Genomic DNA, 14,817 nt, shown 5'->3' with positions numbered 1-14,817 from the left:
GTGTATATATACCTACATATGTGTATATGTATAGAGACACTATATATATGTATATTTATGTGTATGTGTATGTGTGTGTGTGTGTGTGTGTGTGTGTATAATTTCTTGGCTAATAAACACATTCCTAGCTTTTAGTTTGTCAGGCCCCCAACCCTGCCCAACCAGCATACACATGGCTGTCTCATATAGCTGTAAAGACATCCAGACTCTTCTGTCTCAAATGATAGTCCCCAGCTTTGACTTCTAGCTGAATTAAAGCAATTACATTATATTCATCTCTTCCTTGTAAGAGTATAGGCACAGCATTCCTCCTACTTGGTCAGTAAGAGGGGAAAAACAGTCACACGCCTTTCCATTTGTTTTTCTGACTTCCATTAGGGTCAGAACATGCAAATTATCCAAAGGTTGAGATAATATTTAATTAGGAGAGAGAGAGAGAGAGAGAGAGAGAGAGAGAGATGGAAGTAGGAACAGAGGCAGGGACAGAGGCAGAATTGGCAGGCATAGCTCATCAACCATGACAAAAGGTCAAAATCTGATGTCCTTGTTACCCCTGGATTTGGGAGAGAGTTCTCCAGAACTCTGGCCCTATAGTTTACCAATGAATGAATCCCCAATATATGGGGCAGTCCCAGATGTGCAAGGGAAAATAAGAAGTGTAAGCACATATGAAATGCAGGAAGCAGTATATCATAAGCAATGGATAAATGCCTGTTAACTAACTGACTAACAGAAAATTAACTGGTTTTAGTTCCTTTATCTGAATCCCATTTGCTGCCAAACCTTCTGTGTCTTGAGTTTTTGTTACCATTTTCTGGGAAGAGTTTCTAGGTTTTCATTGTTAGATTTCACCTCAGCTTCCTCAATCCTTTTGCATCTGTTTATCTGTCCAAAACCTGGTTTTTCAGCCCCACAGAGACCTGAAAACTCTAAGTGTCAGTGACACCTCCACCCACTCCTGGTCCACAACAAATACTATACTAGGGTGGGCATAGGGACAGGTTAGAACCAATTTCATGTCATTTACCCCCTCAAAAATGTCACTAAAAAGTTAGGGATTCATGCCAGTGCCTGAATGACCATAATTAGATAAATTTGGAAAGGAGTAATGTGTTTATGAGTTTGTGAGAAGCCACTACCCAAATTCCCATAGAAACCTTATCAGTACAGGACCCTTTTGTCCTAAGATTGACATACTAAAATTAGCAGCAGGATTCACAAATAGTTGAACAGAAAGAACACGAATCCAAAAGGCTACTTTAAAATCAGGAGAAATACATACCAAGCTACGATAACTAGACCATAATTCTGACAAATGTCTAAATACAAAAGTCCTGGGGGCTACAGTACCCCCAAATCTACTGGTCCTGCTTCCAGCCTAGCCCCTCGTGGCCATCATCTAGGGAGGGAATCAACTTCTGTGGAGAAGGGGCCAGCCATCCCCACCAAATGCCCCTCATAGGGCAGGCATGCCAGCCTAGCTGAAGAAGTGAGGCACCCTGAAGAAAATCAAACCATGATCACCACCATCTTGACCACCATTTCACCTTGGACCCAGGATCCTGAACTAACATTTTTGGGGATAGCCATGTTTCCACTCAGTGCCTGTAGGCATCATGCTGGTAAACAATCCCTGTAGAGATTCAGCCTGAAGGCTCTACAGCCACATCCATGAAAGCCCCAGAAAAGACAACTCTTGTCATGAAAGTCCTTCGCACCATCTAACGGTTCAACATCCTCTACCCAAGGATGAAGGGACCTTTCCATTTTACTTGCAGCTGAAACTTTCTATAGAATGTGAGCTCAAGAACAGATTGTCTTACTTTCCTATTTGGATCCCCTAGCACATGGCTCTATATCCAACAAGTGCTTAATAAATGCTTTATTCATTCATCATCAAATAAGAGAAACTCTTTAGAACATACATAGGTCTGATTAGGGTCAACTTGTCTGGAGTCAGGAAGACTTAAGTTCAAATCTGACCTCAGATATTTATCCTAGCTGTGTGACCCTGAGTGGGTCATTTAACCCCATTTGTCTCACTTTCCTCATCTAAATGAGTTGGAGAAGGAAATGGCAAACCACTACAGTATCTTTGCCAAGAAAACCAACATATGGCAGAAAGACATCTAGAGTTGGATTACCTGAAATCAAATCCTAGCTCTGCCACTTAGTCTTTGAGTGACCCAAGGCACTTTAACTTCTCCAGGCCTCAATTTCTGCCTCTCCAAATTGAGAGGTTCAACAGAGTCTCTTTTGGCTCTAAATCTATTACCCTATGATCTCACAAACACTAAAGATATCTGGAGTCTTCCTATCCATTGTATCTAGTACAAAGCACAAAGAGAAATACTTGAATGGATCAGTGTTTTTGTTGTGGGAGGAACTACAATCTGGTTCAGGAGGGCTAACTCACTCAATTGGAGACTCACAGTGAATCTTGTAAAATAGAAAGATGTATTATTAGGAGAAAGTATTACATGGCCAGAAGGCAGAGTTAAGATGGAGACTGCCTCCCTGAGTTAGGGAAGAGTTGATCCTAAATATGTTTATGGACAAAGAAAGCTACATGCCAAGTGAGGGGATTGCAAAACTACTGGGGAGGGGGTGCCTGGAGATTGAGTAATGAGTTCTCAGTAAGATATGCAGCACATATCCTGCTGATGTACAGGGGGCCCATATCGCAAATATATGGAATTTGCATATTGTCTTTGTTCCTTGCAGACATTGGTATACTTATTAGTGCTTATATCATATATGGAACTGTCCCAGAATGCACCAAGTTCAGTACCAGGGTCTTCATGCTCCAGCTACATTGCATTCCTGGGGTGGGAGACAGAACTGTTGTAAGCTTTTGGTTTTTTTTTTTTTGTTTTTGTTTTGTTTTTTTTTTTTTTAGAATAGAATTTTATTTTCCAAAATATATGTAAAAACAAATTTTAACATCAATTAAAAAAAAATGTTCCAACTTCTCTTCCTCTATTCCCACCCCCACCCACTAGAACTCAAGCATTTCAAAATAAATTATACATGAGTAGTCATGGAAAACATTCCCACATTAGCTAGGTTGTGAGGAAAAAACAGTCAAAAAACTCCCAAAACTTCAGACTGAGGAATTGTCAAAGAGAAAAAAACATTTTTTTAAAAAATGTGTTTCCAGGGGCAGCTAGGTGGTGCAGTGGACAGAGCACCGGCCCTGGAACCAGGAGCACCCGAGCCCAAATCCAGCCCCACACACCCAACACCCACCAGCCACTTGACCTCAGGCAAGCCACCCAACCCCAATTGCCTCACCAAAAAAGAAAAAAAAGAGAGAAAAGAAAAAAAATGTGTTTCCAACTATTTCAGATACTATCACTTCTTTCTCTGTAGATGGGTTGCCATTTTCATAGTCCTTCAGGGTTATATTGGACCATTGCCTTGCTGAAAATAACCACATGCTTCCCAGCAGATCATTTTACACTATTGCTGTTATTTTGTATACAGTGCATTTCACTCTGCTTCAGTTCATGTAGGTCTTTCCAGGTTGTTCTAATAGTATCCTGTTCATCATACCCTAAATAATGTACCTTAAACTTGACAAAGAATTTTCTTCGTATTAGCCCAGCAAAGTCATCATAACTATTTCCCTCCATCCTATTCCCTTCCCATGATATTTACTCTATTTTCCATCTTCTTTTAAACTATTCCTCCTCAAAAGTATTTTACTTCTGACTGTCCCCTCCCCTGCTCTACACTCCCTTTTTTTCCACCCTTCCTTCCTTATCCTCTTCCCCTCATACTTTCCTGTAAGGTTAAATAGATTACTCCTCCCAACTGGGTGTGAATGTTATTCCCTCCATGAGCCAACTCTGATGAGTTTAAGGTCTTTGAGCTAATTCTATGTTCCAAATTTTCTTCCTCCCTCTCTCCTCAACCCTCTCTATGAAATCAAGCAATTCAATATTTCATACTTGTGCCGTTATGCAGAACGTCTTCACCTTCCTTGAAAGTATTTTGCTTTTTACTACTCTCTCCCAGAATCTGCCCTTTCCTCCTTCCCCTCCCCCCCCCTTATCTCCCTCCCCTCCCTCAGGGCAAAATATATTACTATACCCACTTGAGTATGTATGTTAGTCCTTCTTTGAGTCAATTCTGATGATATTAAGGTTCAATCACTCCCCAATTCCTTCCCCCTCTTCCCCTCCCCTCCATAAGCTTTTTTCTTGTTTCCTTCATATGAATAACCTCTCCCCAGACCATCTCTCCCCTTCCCCCTCCCCCAGTCTATTTCTCCTACACCTCAACCCTATTTTAAGGATGTCATTATGGGTTAGTTAGGTGGCACAGTGGACAATGCACCAGCCCTGGACCCAGGAGGCCCCAAGCCCAAATCCGGCCCCATACATAAGACATCCCACAAAGAACAAAACATAACTTCCCTTCGTATTCAGTTCAGACCTGTGTCCTCTGTATTATCTTCCCATATAGGAATGTTAACAGTTTGATCTTTTAATATCCCTCATGAAGTCTTTTTCCTGTTTATCTTTTTATGCTTCTCCAGGGTGTTGTATTTGAAAGTCAAATTTTCTATTCAGTTCAGGTCTTTTCATAACAAATGCCTGAAAGTCTTCTTTCTCCTTGAAGTTCCATGTTTGCCTCTGAAAGAGGATGCTTAGTTTTGCTGGGTACGTGATTTTTGGCTGTAGTCCCAGTTCCTTTGCCCTCTGGAATATCATATTCCATGCCCTCCGGTCCTTTAATGTAGAAGCTGCTAGATCTTGCTTTATCCTTATTGGAGCTCCACAGTATTTAAATTCCTTTTTTCTAGCTGCTTGCAATATTTTCTCCTTGACCTGGGAGTTCTGGAATTTGGCTATAATATTCCTGGAGGTTTTCCTTTTGGGATCTCTTTCAGGAGGTGATCGGTGGATTCTTTCAATTTCTATTTTAGCTTCTGCTTCTAGAATATCAGGGCAATTTTCCCTCACAATCTCTTGGAGGATGGTGTCTAAACTCTTGTTTTGGTCATGGTTTTCAGGTAGTCCAATGATTTTCAAATTATCTCTCCTAGATTTATTTTCTAGGTCAGCTGTTTTTCCAAGGAGATATTTCACATTGCCTTCTATTTTTTCATTCAATTGGATTTGCTTTACTGTGTCTTGGTTTCTCATAAGCTCACTAGCTTCCATTTGTTCAATCCTAATTCTTAGGCAATTATTTTCAGCAGAAAGTTTTTTAATCTCCTTTTCCATTTGGCTTTTCAAACTGTTGACTTTTTTCTCATGACTCTCCTGCATTGCTCTCATTTCTCTTTCCATTCCTTCCTCTCTTTCTCTACATCTTCGTTCTATCTCTCCTACTTTCTCTTCAAAGTCCCTTTTGAGAGCTTCCATGGTCTGAGACCAGTTCATATTTTTCTTGGAAGCTTTGGATGTTGGAGCTTTGACCCTATTATTATCTTCTTCTTCTGAGGATGTATTGTGGTCTACCTTTCCCCCAAAGAAGTTTTCGATGGTCTTCTGCTTTCTCTGCCTACTCATCCTGGCTTACTGTTTCTTGGCTTTTTACTCCTTAAAGTGTAGCGCTGCTTCCCGGACACACCGTTGGTGCTACAGCGTGGCCCAGGGGGTGATTGGGCTTCTTCTCAGCCTGCCTGGCTTGTGAGTAATCACAGCCGCTTTCTCTTTGACCCGGAAACAGAAGTCTGATTGAACTCTGATTCTCTATAGTCGGAAGCTTGGCGTGCTTTTACCCCTCCCCCACTGGGCCACCACCACTCGATTCAGCCCACTGGTTCAGACCCAGGGCGCTTTGCCCCAACTCCAGCAGATACTGCCTCCACTTCACCCCGGCCTACCTCTGAACCCCCTCGCCAGTCCGTGATCGGAGCCTCAGAAGCTGCTGGTGCTGAAGACTCTGACGTGTTGGAGGCACTGTCCCTGGCTGGGTCCGGACTGCGCGCTGAGCTGTTCAGCCTGATCAATAGGTGATCAGAGTCGCCCTCTTTTGCGGAGAAAGTCTCACTCTGTTCTTATGTGCATTAGGCTGTTCTGGGTTTTGATTTTTACCGCATTATTTGGGCGTGAATGGACGGGTTTATCTGGAGCTTGTGGGAGTCACAGCCTCTCCTCCGCCATCTTGGCTCCGCCCCCCCAAGCTTTTGGTTTTAATGTCTAAAGTTTAAGGATCTAAGTGTTCTTGGGGCCCTGAATCCTACTATAATTTCATAGGCTTGCATATTCCTCAGTTATACAGATTGCAACTCAAGCCTGCCTGCCCATATTATATCCTTGTCTTTGTTCATACCATCCAATAAATGGGTCTCTCTCCATCCATTATTCTTTGTAAGCTTGGGCTGGGCTTTACTCAGATAAATAATCTTACTTTCAAAGAGACTTTGACTTTGCAGTGGGGATGAAGAAAGGACTAAGAAAAAAGGGGAGAACACTGGGTCCCCCCTGCCAAGATATCAGTTATAATTATTTCTCACACTATGAAACATTGGCAAGTAATAATAGGTAGCATTTATATAGCACTTTAAGGTTTATGACCCTTTTTACATCTATCATTTCCTTTGATGTGGCCAGAAACACTTGAATTTCTGTTTGTGCTTATTGAATCTACTCTTAGGTGTTACCCATTGTTTCTGAAACCATAGGAAGGGACTTCCTGTTGTGGTAGGGTCTGATCACAGGCTACAATATCCAGCAATCTTAAGAGTTTAGTTCATAGGTACCATCTTACAGGTTATAGAAAGAAGATACTAGAAGCACAGAAATCAATCAAGAAGTCTTTGCAAAAGTCTAGGCAAAAAGCAATCATAATGGAAACTTAAATGGAAAGGAGGAAATGAATGCAAGAGGTGTTGTGGAGAATTAACAACTTGGCAACTGATTGAATGTGAGGAAAGACAGGAGAGTCAAGAACGACTTTGAGGTTGTAAATCTGAATGACAATAGGGATGATGGTATCCTCAACAGAACTAGGGAAATTTGGAAAGGGACCAGGGTTTGAAGTAGAAGTTGATGGTGATGGGAAAGGTTGGAACTAACCAAAGGCAATTTCATCTAGGTTCATATCAGTGACCTTTTCTTCTTTCACTGCAACAGTATTCTATTATTTCTTACAATAATGGCCATTTCCCATAGACTTATAGACAGTCCTTTTCAAGATGCTGATTTTGAAAAGTCCCTCAGGAGGGCTGATTTGCCTCTGTGGATCTGAGCTTCCATCTCCTGTCTTCCCTTCCACTTTCCAAACTCTAGCCCTGAGAACAGCAATCAAATCAACAAGATTATTCCTGGAAAGGATGTGTTAATCAATTACTCAATAGTTCCAATCAGTATTTCCTCTGACTTCCTAGTCCAAAACATGCTTCCTTATTTGTGCTTTCTTCCCTTATTAAAATAGAATCTCCTTGGGATCTGAGACTGTCATATTTATTTTTGTACCACACATAGCTAGCACAGTGCCTGGCTACAAACATCTAGCAAACATTTAATTTATTCATTCATTCATTCAACAGTAGTGCCTGGCTATGACGGTTTAAGTTATCACTGCCTATAACATCATTACTGTTTTCATCAAACTGGCCTGTGATGTCCTAAGGTGAGTCCTTGCTATATCTGTTTGGAACAGAGGGTTTGGAACTTTCTTCGTTCTCGCATACCTCCATTTAGTCTGCCTTAGCATGGACAGGGAGCCAAGCTTATAATGTGTCGATAAAGGAAATAGCCGGCACATTTGTTTATAACAAGTATAGCTTAACTCTATCAAACAAACAGCAACAGGTCTAATTCAAACATAACCAGAAAATTACAAGGCAATCTCTTAATTTTCCTTCTTTTAAAGCTTCTCCCCGGGAGAAAATGTCTTTGCTCTGGAATTCCCCTCTTCAGTAATGATGGTTGCATGGATTTAAATCAGTATTTCAACAATTGGCAGGCACAAAATATCTATCTTTTTCTACTTTGGGGGGAAAGTTCCCTTTGGTTTTAACACCCACATTCCTCTAAAAAGAATCTCAGTAAACACGAGGAACTATTTAACTCAACTCTATTTTGTGAAGTAGTATGAATTTGATAAAATGGACAATGTCTTTCCAAGAATGTTTGCCTTACTTTTTTTTTTTTTTTTTTTTAGTGAGGCAATTGGGGCCAAGCGACCCGCTCAGGGCCACACAGCCAGCAAGTGTGTAAAGTGTCTGAGGCCGGATCCGAACTCAGGCCCTCCCGAATCCAGGGCCAGCGCTCCATCCACTGCGCCACCCAGCTGCCATGCCTTACTTTTTAATAAGCACCATTCATTTCTAGTCCTTTTGTCCCACAGAAAGAGTTAAGCTACTACTTGGTCTTTGTGCCAGTTCCTCTCTGGCCCATCAAGTGTGCCAGTCAGCAAATGAAGAAAGATGAAGAGTCTCAGAAAAGTCCTTTTCCCCCCTCAGCCTTTCATTATTATTAAGCATTGATGTAGTCATTTGTACTTTACTGAGTCAATTGAATTCATTGTTTCTTGTAGCAACCCTCAGAGGTAAGTTAGAATTGTTCATTTACATTTATAAAGCACTTATCACCATAGTACCCCAGGCACTAAGTTGCTAATACTAAAATATTTGAATAAAAACCTATTAATCACCTCTTAAATCTCCCCTAGGAATTAAGTTGGCCTTATTTTTTCCCCATCTCACAAATGAGAGGTTGAATATCTTTATAGAGATCTTACAAAGAAAAGACCTAAAGCTGAAACAAGTATACTCTAGATTCTGAGAATGTCATGACTTCTGTCTTATTGGATGCATGAGATAATGCTGGGGAAGGAAATGGCAAACAAGTCCAGTATTTTTGCCAAGAAAAAGCCAACTGGGATCACGATGAAACAGACACAACTAAGACCGAAGAATCTCTTGTCCTTCCTTAGAACCACTTATATGAGTGTCCAGTATATGTGTTGCCCTTGTAATATGTCTGTATTTTCTCATGGGTTGTCTACTATGTGAAGAGCTAACTCTGGAAAGCTAACCCTGTAATCTTGCCCACCCCTTTCCAAGAAAGACTTTCTTTCCTGACTGGAGGAGAGCAGGAAGAGGGGCCACAAGTCTGTTCTCTTCTGTGAAGGGGTAGCAAACTAGAATTTTATCCATCTGCCCCTCTAGATAGTACAGGTTTAGGGGCAACATTTTTAGGTTCAATCCACTTTCCTGGCTGCAATTTCTTAACAGGGGAAGAGTATCACAAGGTTACACATACAGACTTGTAGGTTTAATATCAGGACATGAAAGACCATCACAACCAGAGAACAGTGAGTAAATCCATCCATTCAAGCAGATAGCAAAAAAATTGAAGAAGTTGTAGATTAAAAAATACAAAAAAAGGGGCAGCTAGGTGGTGCAGTGGATAGAGCACTGGCCCTGGAGTCAGGAGTACCTGAGTTCAAATCTGGCCTCAGACACTTAACACTTACTAGCTGTGTGACCCTGGGCAAGTCACTTAACCCCAATTGCCTCACTAAAAAAAAAAATCCAAGAAAAACACATACACAGAGAAAGTAAATGAGATCTCCCAAAGGGATTGAGATCTCTCAATTTGCAATTTCCGTGAGGAGGTAATTTCAAGGAAGACTCTCTGGAAGTCCTCCCTGAAATTACCCCTTACCCAGAAGCAATCTGGAAATCAGGGACATAACTTGCCTTCCATTTCCCAAAGTCTTTTTTCTATCTCCAGAGAAGTCAATCCGGAACCACGAGTATCTCTCTCCAAGAGGAAATATCTTCCACATCACAACTTTCCCCATCGCGGGTTTTGATATTTTGCAGGTCAGCACAAGAAATTAAATGGGAATTTGGGGGGAGTTTTGTGGAAACTGTAGATGATGGGAAGAGCTAACTCTGGAGGGCTAACCCTGTAATCTTGCCCACCCCTTTCCAAGAAAGACTTTCTTTCCTGACTGGAGGAGAGCAGGAAGAGGGGCCACAAGTCTGTTCTCTTCTGTGAAGGGGTAGCAAACTAGGATTTTATCCATCTGCCCCTCTAGATAGTACAGGTTTAGGGGCAACATTTTTAGGTTCAATCCACTTTCCTGGCTTCAATGAAGTCCAGTAGACAACACAGAAAAAGGTTAGAAACCCAGAAATGCATAAAATAAATGTATAGTGTGAGATTTAAAATTGGATATTAGATCATAAATCTCCCCTACTTAACCTTTCCCTTAATTTATTTCCCAGACTAGTAAATGGAAGAAGCTTTTGGTTTTCTAGATAGACCTTTTATTGTTATGGTAGTCACAAGGTGATGTTGATTAGAAGGATAGGAAAGTAGAAACACAATACAAATTGTCTTAAGTCTAAGCTTAGTCTATATTCCTTATAAAAAACTCACCAAAACCGAAGGCCACCTTTGGAGAGAGAGAGACTGTCTGTGCAGCACAGTCAGGAGACCAACAGAGCAGGAAAAAGCCCCACTTCCATTCTCTCCTTGCCTTTTCAGCTTGCACCCCGGAAGTCGAGTGCATAGCAGGCAGTCTGACATGCGCAGCAGGCGCACTGGCGTGCGTAGCTCATGCCATTGGTCTCCTCCCCGAAAGGGTGGTCCTTAAAAAAAACTGGCGTCTTTCAGTTATCCTAACCGACTGTTAAAAAACTTTCATATTTTTTTACCACAATAGTATTTTATAATATCAACCCAAATTTTACAATAAGATACTGTAAACACCCCATAAAAGAAAAAAATTCAAACTTCTTCTCTGGTACAAAGGGAGGGCCAAAAAATGTTTTACACAGATTTTCCAGATCACAGGGCACCATGCCCCTAACCCCCTGTGTTGTGGAAGGGATAACTGTACAGTAATTTGAGTGCTAGTTGATACAATAAATAGAGCATTCAAAGACCTGAGATTTCTGCCTCAGACTTTTACTAGCTGTCTGACCCTAGCAAGTCATTTAATTTCTGTGTCTCCGTTTTCTTATCTGTAAAATGGGGTTAATAATTATATTATTTCCTCTCAGGGTTGTTATGAGAATCCTCAAAAGTGCTATATAAATTCTGTCTATTAAGATGACCCTCTGGGGACATCCAGGTGGAGCAGTGGCTAAAGCACAGGTCCTGGATTCAGAAAGACCCGAGTTCAAATCCGGTCTCAGACACTTGACACTTACTAGCTGTGTGATCCTGGGCAAGTCACTTAACCCCAATTGCCTTAAACATCCAGGGCCATATCCAGTCATCCTGATGTATATCTTGCCAGTGGACCCAGATGGCTCTGGAAGAGAGAGGCTGGTAACCTTGCACAGTTCTCCCTCACTTAAATCTAATTCAGTGCAAGTCATGACATCATTTCTCAATGTCATGGTCCTCTTCGAGAATGAAGCACCACCAACAACTGTATAAAGTACGTTTCTGTCCCCTCCTAAAAGCTTAGAGATTAGATTATATTTTTAATATATTCCACCTGTAAAGGACAGTAAGAAGAGACCCAATAAATTTAGTAGAAGTAAACTAAAAACCAAAAACAATTCCATCTATGTGCTGATTAATGGATTGGATTTCCTACTGTCCAATGCACCAGTTCCTACAGTCCAATTCAGAGTTCTCTGCTTATAGATAATAAGCCAATACATGTTGGCATTTTGCCTCCTGACAGGTATGAAGGTAGGCAGTTTTTCTTTAGCAATAGCCACCATTCAGAAAAAAAAGAGAGGTTCTCTTTAGGGCCAGAAAAACTCTGAATATGCAGTCATTACACCAGCTTGCCTCTTCCCAGAAAAAAAAATAATAAAGCAGCATATTACCCTCCATGTTCTTGTGAAGTCCTTGAAATCACGCGACTTTCATCACCACAGGAGAACTCAATATAGGCTGCTAAAAACAGAAGGGCTGTCATTATATCACATTATAGGGGTTATTTCCTAAAAGATATTTTCATGACAGATCTGAAGTGTTATTTTCTTAACATGTTTTGCCTGCTGAATAAGAATTGCACTCTGGGGGAGGCGGGGCAGAGAAGAAAGCATGCAAAGGCCAGGTCTCCTATGACACCACAGGTTCTGTGGAAGGCAGGAAATTCCAGGCAAGCCCCTAGAATTATCAAACCATCAGTTTTTCCTGTTACAAGTGGAAACTCCAGCATGGAGAGACAATCATTCAGTCTCCCTGTATTGAACTTGGAATTTCAGATTTCTAGGCAGGTAGGTAGCATAGTGACACAGAGTTTTAGACTTAGGGCAAGGAAGATGAGTTCAAATCCTGTTTCAGGCATTCATTAGCTATCTGACCCTGGGCAAGTCACTTATTTCTCAGACTCAGTTTTCTGATATGAAAAATGGGGAAAATAATAGCACCTGTCTCACAAGTTTGGTCTGAGGATCAAATAAGATAACTCATGTAAAGTGCTTTGCAAATCTACAAGCACTCTAAAGCCTGGGTATTGTTCTTTAAAGCATTTAGCCAATTTATCTGGGCTCTGTGAAAAGTTAGTCCCCTATTTGGGATCAAGCTAGTTCATGACAGCTTAAATCTTCCTCCATTAATAAATGCCAACCTAGGAACATCCTGAAGAAGAAGAAGAAGAATAGCTAGCATTTACATAGTGCTTTAAGGTTTTCAAAGTGCTTTATATATGTTATAACATTTGATTCTCATGATAACATGATGTTATTAAACCCATTTTACAGATGAGAAAACTGAGACTAAAAGAGGCTAAGTGACTTGCCCAGGGTCAGACAGCTATTAAGTGTCTGAGCCAGGATTTGAAATCAGGTCTTCTTGACTCCAAGTCTGGCATTCTATCCACTGAACCACCTAGGTGCCTCTGATAAGGCAACAGAATTTTAAAAGAGTATACATTCTACGGGGCAGCTAGGTGGCGCAATGGATAGAGCACCGGCCCTGGAGTCAGGAGTACCTGGGTTCAAATCCGGCCTCAGACACTTAACATTTACTAGCTGTGTGACCCTGGGCAAGTCACTTAACCCCAACTGCCTCACTAAAAAAAAAAAAAAAAAAAAAAAAAAGAGTATACATTCTAATAATTAGTGCAGTATAGAACAAAGTTTCTTAGACTGTGGGTTGCAACCCCATATGGGGTCATGTAACTGAAGGTGGGGGGTCACTACAAATTTGGCAACAGTAAAAGGTTAAGAAGCTTTGTTTTATACTTATATATCTGGGTCGCATAAAAATTTCACAGGCAAAAAGGGGTCATGAATGGAAAAAATTTAAGAAGCCCTGGTATAGAGCAAAAATGAGCTGGGTTCACATCATGTCTCTGACATATACTGCTCTCAGTGTCTCTCAGTTTACATCTATGACCATGCACTATAAGATACAATTAGTCCTCAACTTTTGCAAAGTTAATGTTCCTGGAAAACAGCACAAAAATGAAAAAACAAACGATAAACACACTAAAAATCATACATGAAAACTGTGACATACGAAAAGTTCAAGAAACATAATTTCTAGATAATTAATCATTTTATTAATCATGCTAGCAGATAATCAATAAAAGGAATCAGTGCCAGTCTCATATGCCAAAGACCCCTCATGAAACCCACTCAATGCCTATCTACCCTTGAAAGAGTAGGTGTAACTTTGGGTGGCAATCAACTGCAATCAGTTAACATTTAATGAATGGAATGAATATTATAGTGAGAGGTGAACCTATTTTAATAAGAGGCTAGGGGATGTGACTCTGATCACTCTCACTCCTAGATCACCCCCAGCTTCAGGTAATCTAGACAAAGGATCTACTCCCCTGCCCAAGTCTGCCCGAATGGAATACAATGGGCCAGAAGTCACCTTAGATTGAATTCTTTGTTTTCTACTTGGGTAGGGTATCCCACCCAGGATCAATAAAGGATGAACACTAGAGATTTGAGTAATCTCATCCATCAACAATGTCCGTCAGAGACTTAACAACCAAGTTTCCAGAAAAAAAAAAAAAAAACTAGCCCTGACTCAATAATTGGGAAAATAGTGGGTTAGGTTCCCATGACCACCAAAAACTATACATTTTCACCAGAGATTGCTGAAAATACACTTTTATGTGTAAAATTCTTTATAACAAAACATTGCTCCTGATAATATGCACTTTTTCTAATGTACACAAAATAAAATTGGTAACACATTAAACATCTTTTCTTGTTAGTAGTTCCATAGAATTCTGTGACCTTTTGTGCTAACATCTCAATAAAAAGCATTAATTTCAGATAATATTCAATTTTCATAAAGTGTGGAATCCATAGCACCAAAAATACTTTCCTCCTTTTTTGCAGATATAATGAATCATCAATTTGTTAACACCCAACTCATGACTGACAGAAGTTGCAGATATTCTAGCACAAAGTTTATCTAGCACCTTAAGTTTCTCACTAAATAGCATCACTGACTTTTCACAACTTGGGCTCAGAGCCCAAAGGACTTGTACTATGCTTTGGGGGCATAGTTGAAACACAAAATGAACTTTAAGACAATGAAAATATGCAATGAATACCCAAGGAACTCTTTACAATGGGAAGGGTGAACAAGACCAGTGAAGTACCTAGTAGGATGCCAGGCACTCCACAAACTTGAGGACATCATGTGGTTACCGCCAATGGGAAACTGAAAATGAGGTTACTAATAAAATTGCAGATGTTTAAAGTCCCAAGAGTTAAACTTGTGAATGTTGAGGATTAACTGTAGATGCACATTTGCATTGGTAGAGGGAGTTTCCTCTACCAATTATATGACAAATATGAGCAAATTATATGACTGCTAAAAAAAAAAAAAGTTGTGTAAAATTATGTTTACATATAGAAATTTCTAGTTAGATCAACTAGAAAGATTGGAAAGCAAAGAGTAGTGG

The sequence above is a fragment of the Dromiciops gliroides genome, chromosome 3 (assembly GCF_019393635.1).
Source record: "Dromiciops gliroides isolate mDroGli1 chromosome 3, mDroGli1.pri, whole genome shotgun sequence".
NCBI classification, from domain to species: domain Eukaryota; kingdom Metazoa; phylum Chordata; class Mammalia; order Microbiotheria; family Microbiotheriidae; genus Dromiciops; species Dromiciops gliroides.
This window is presented reverse-complemented; position numbering follows the sequence as displayed.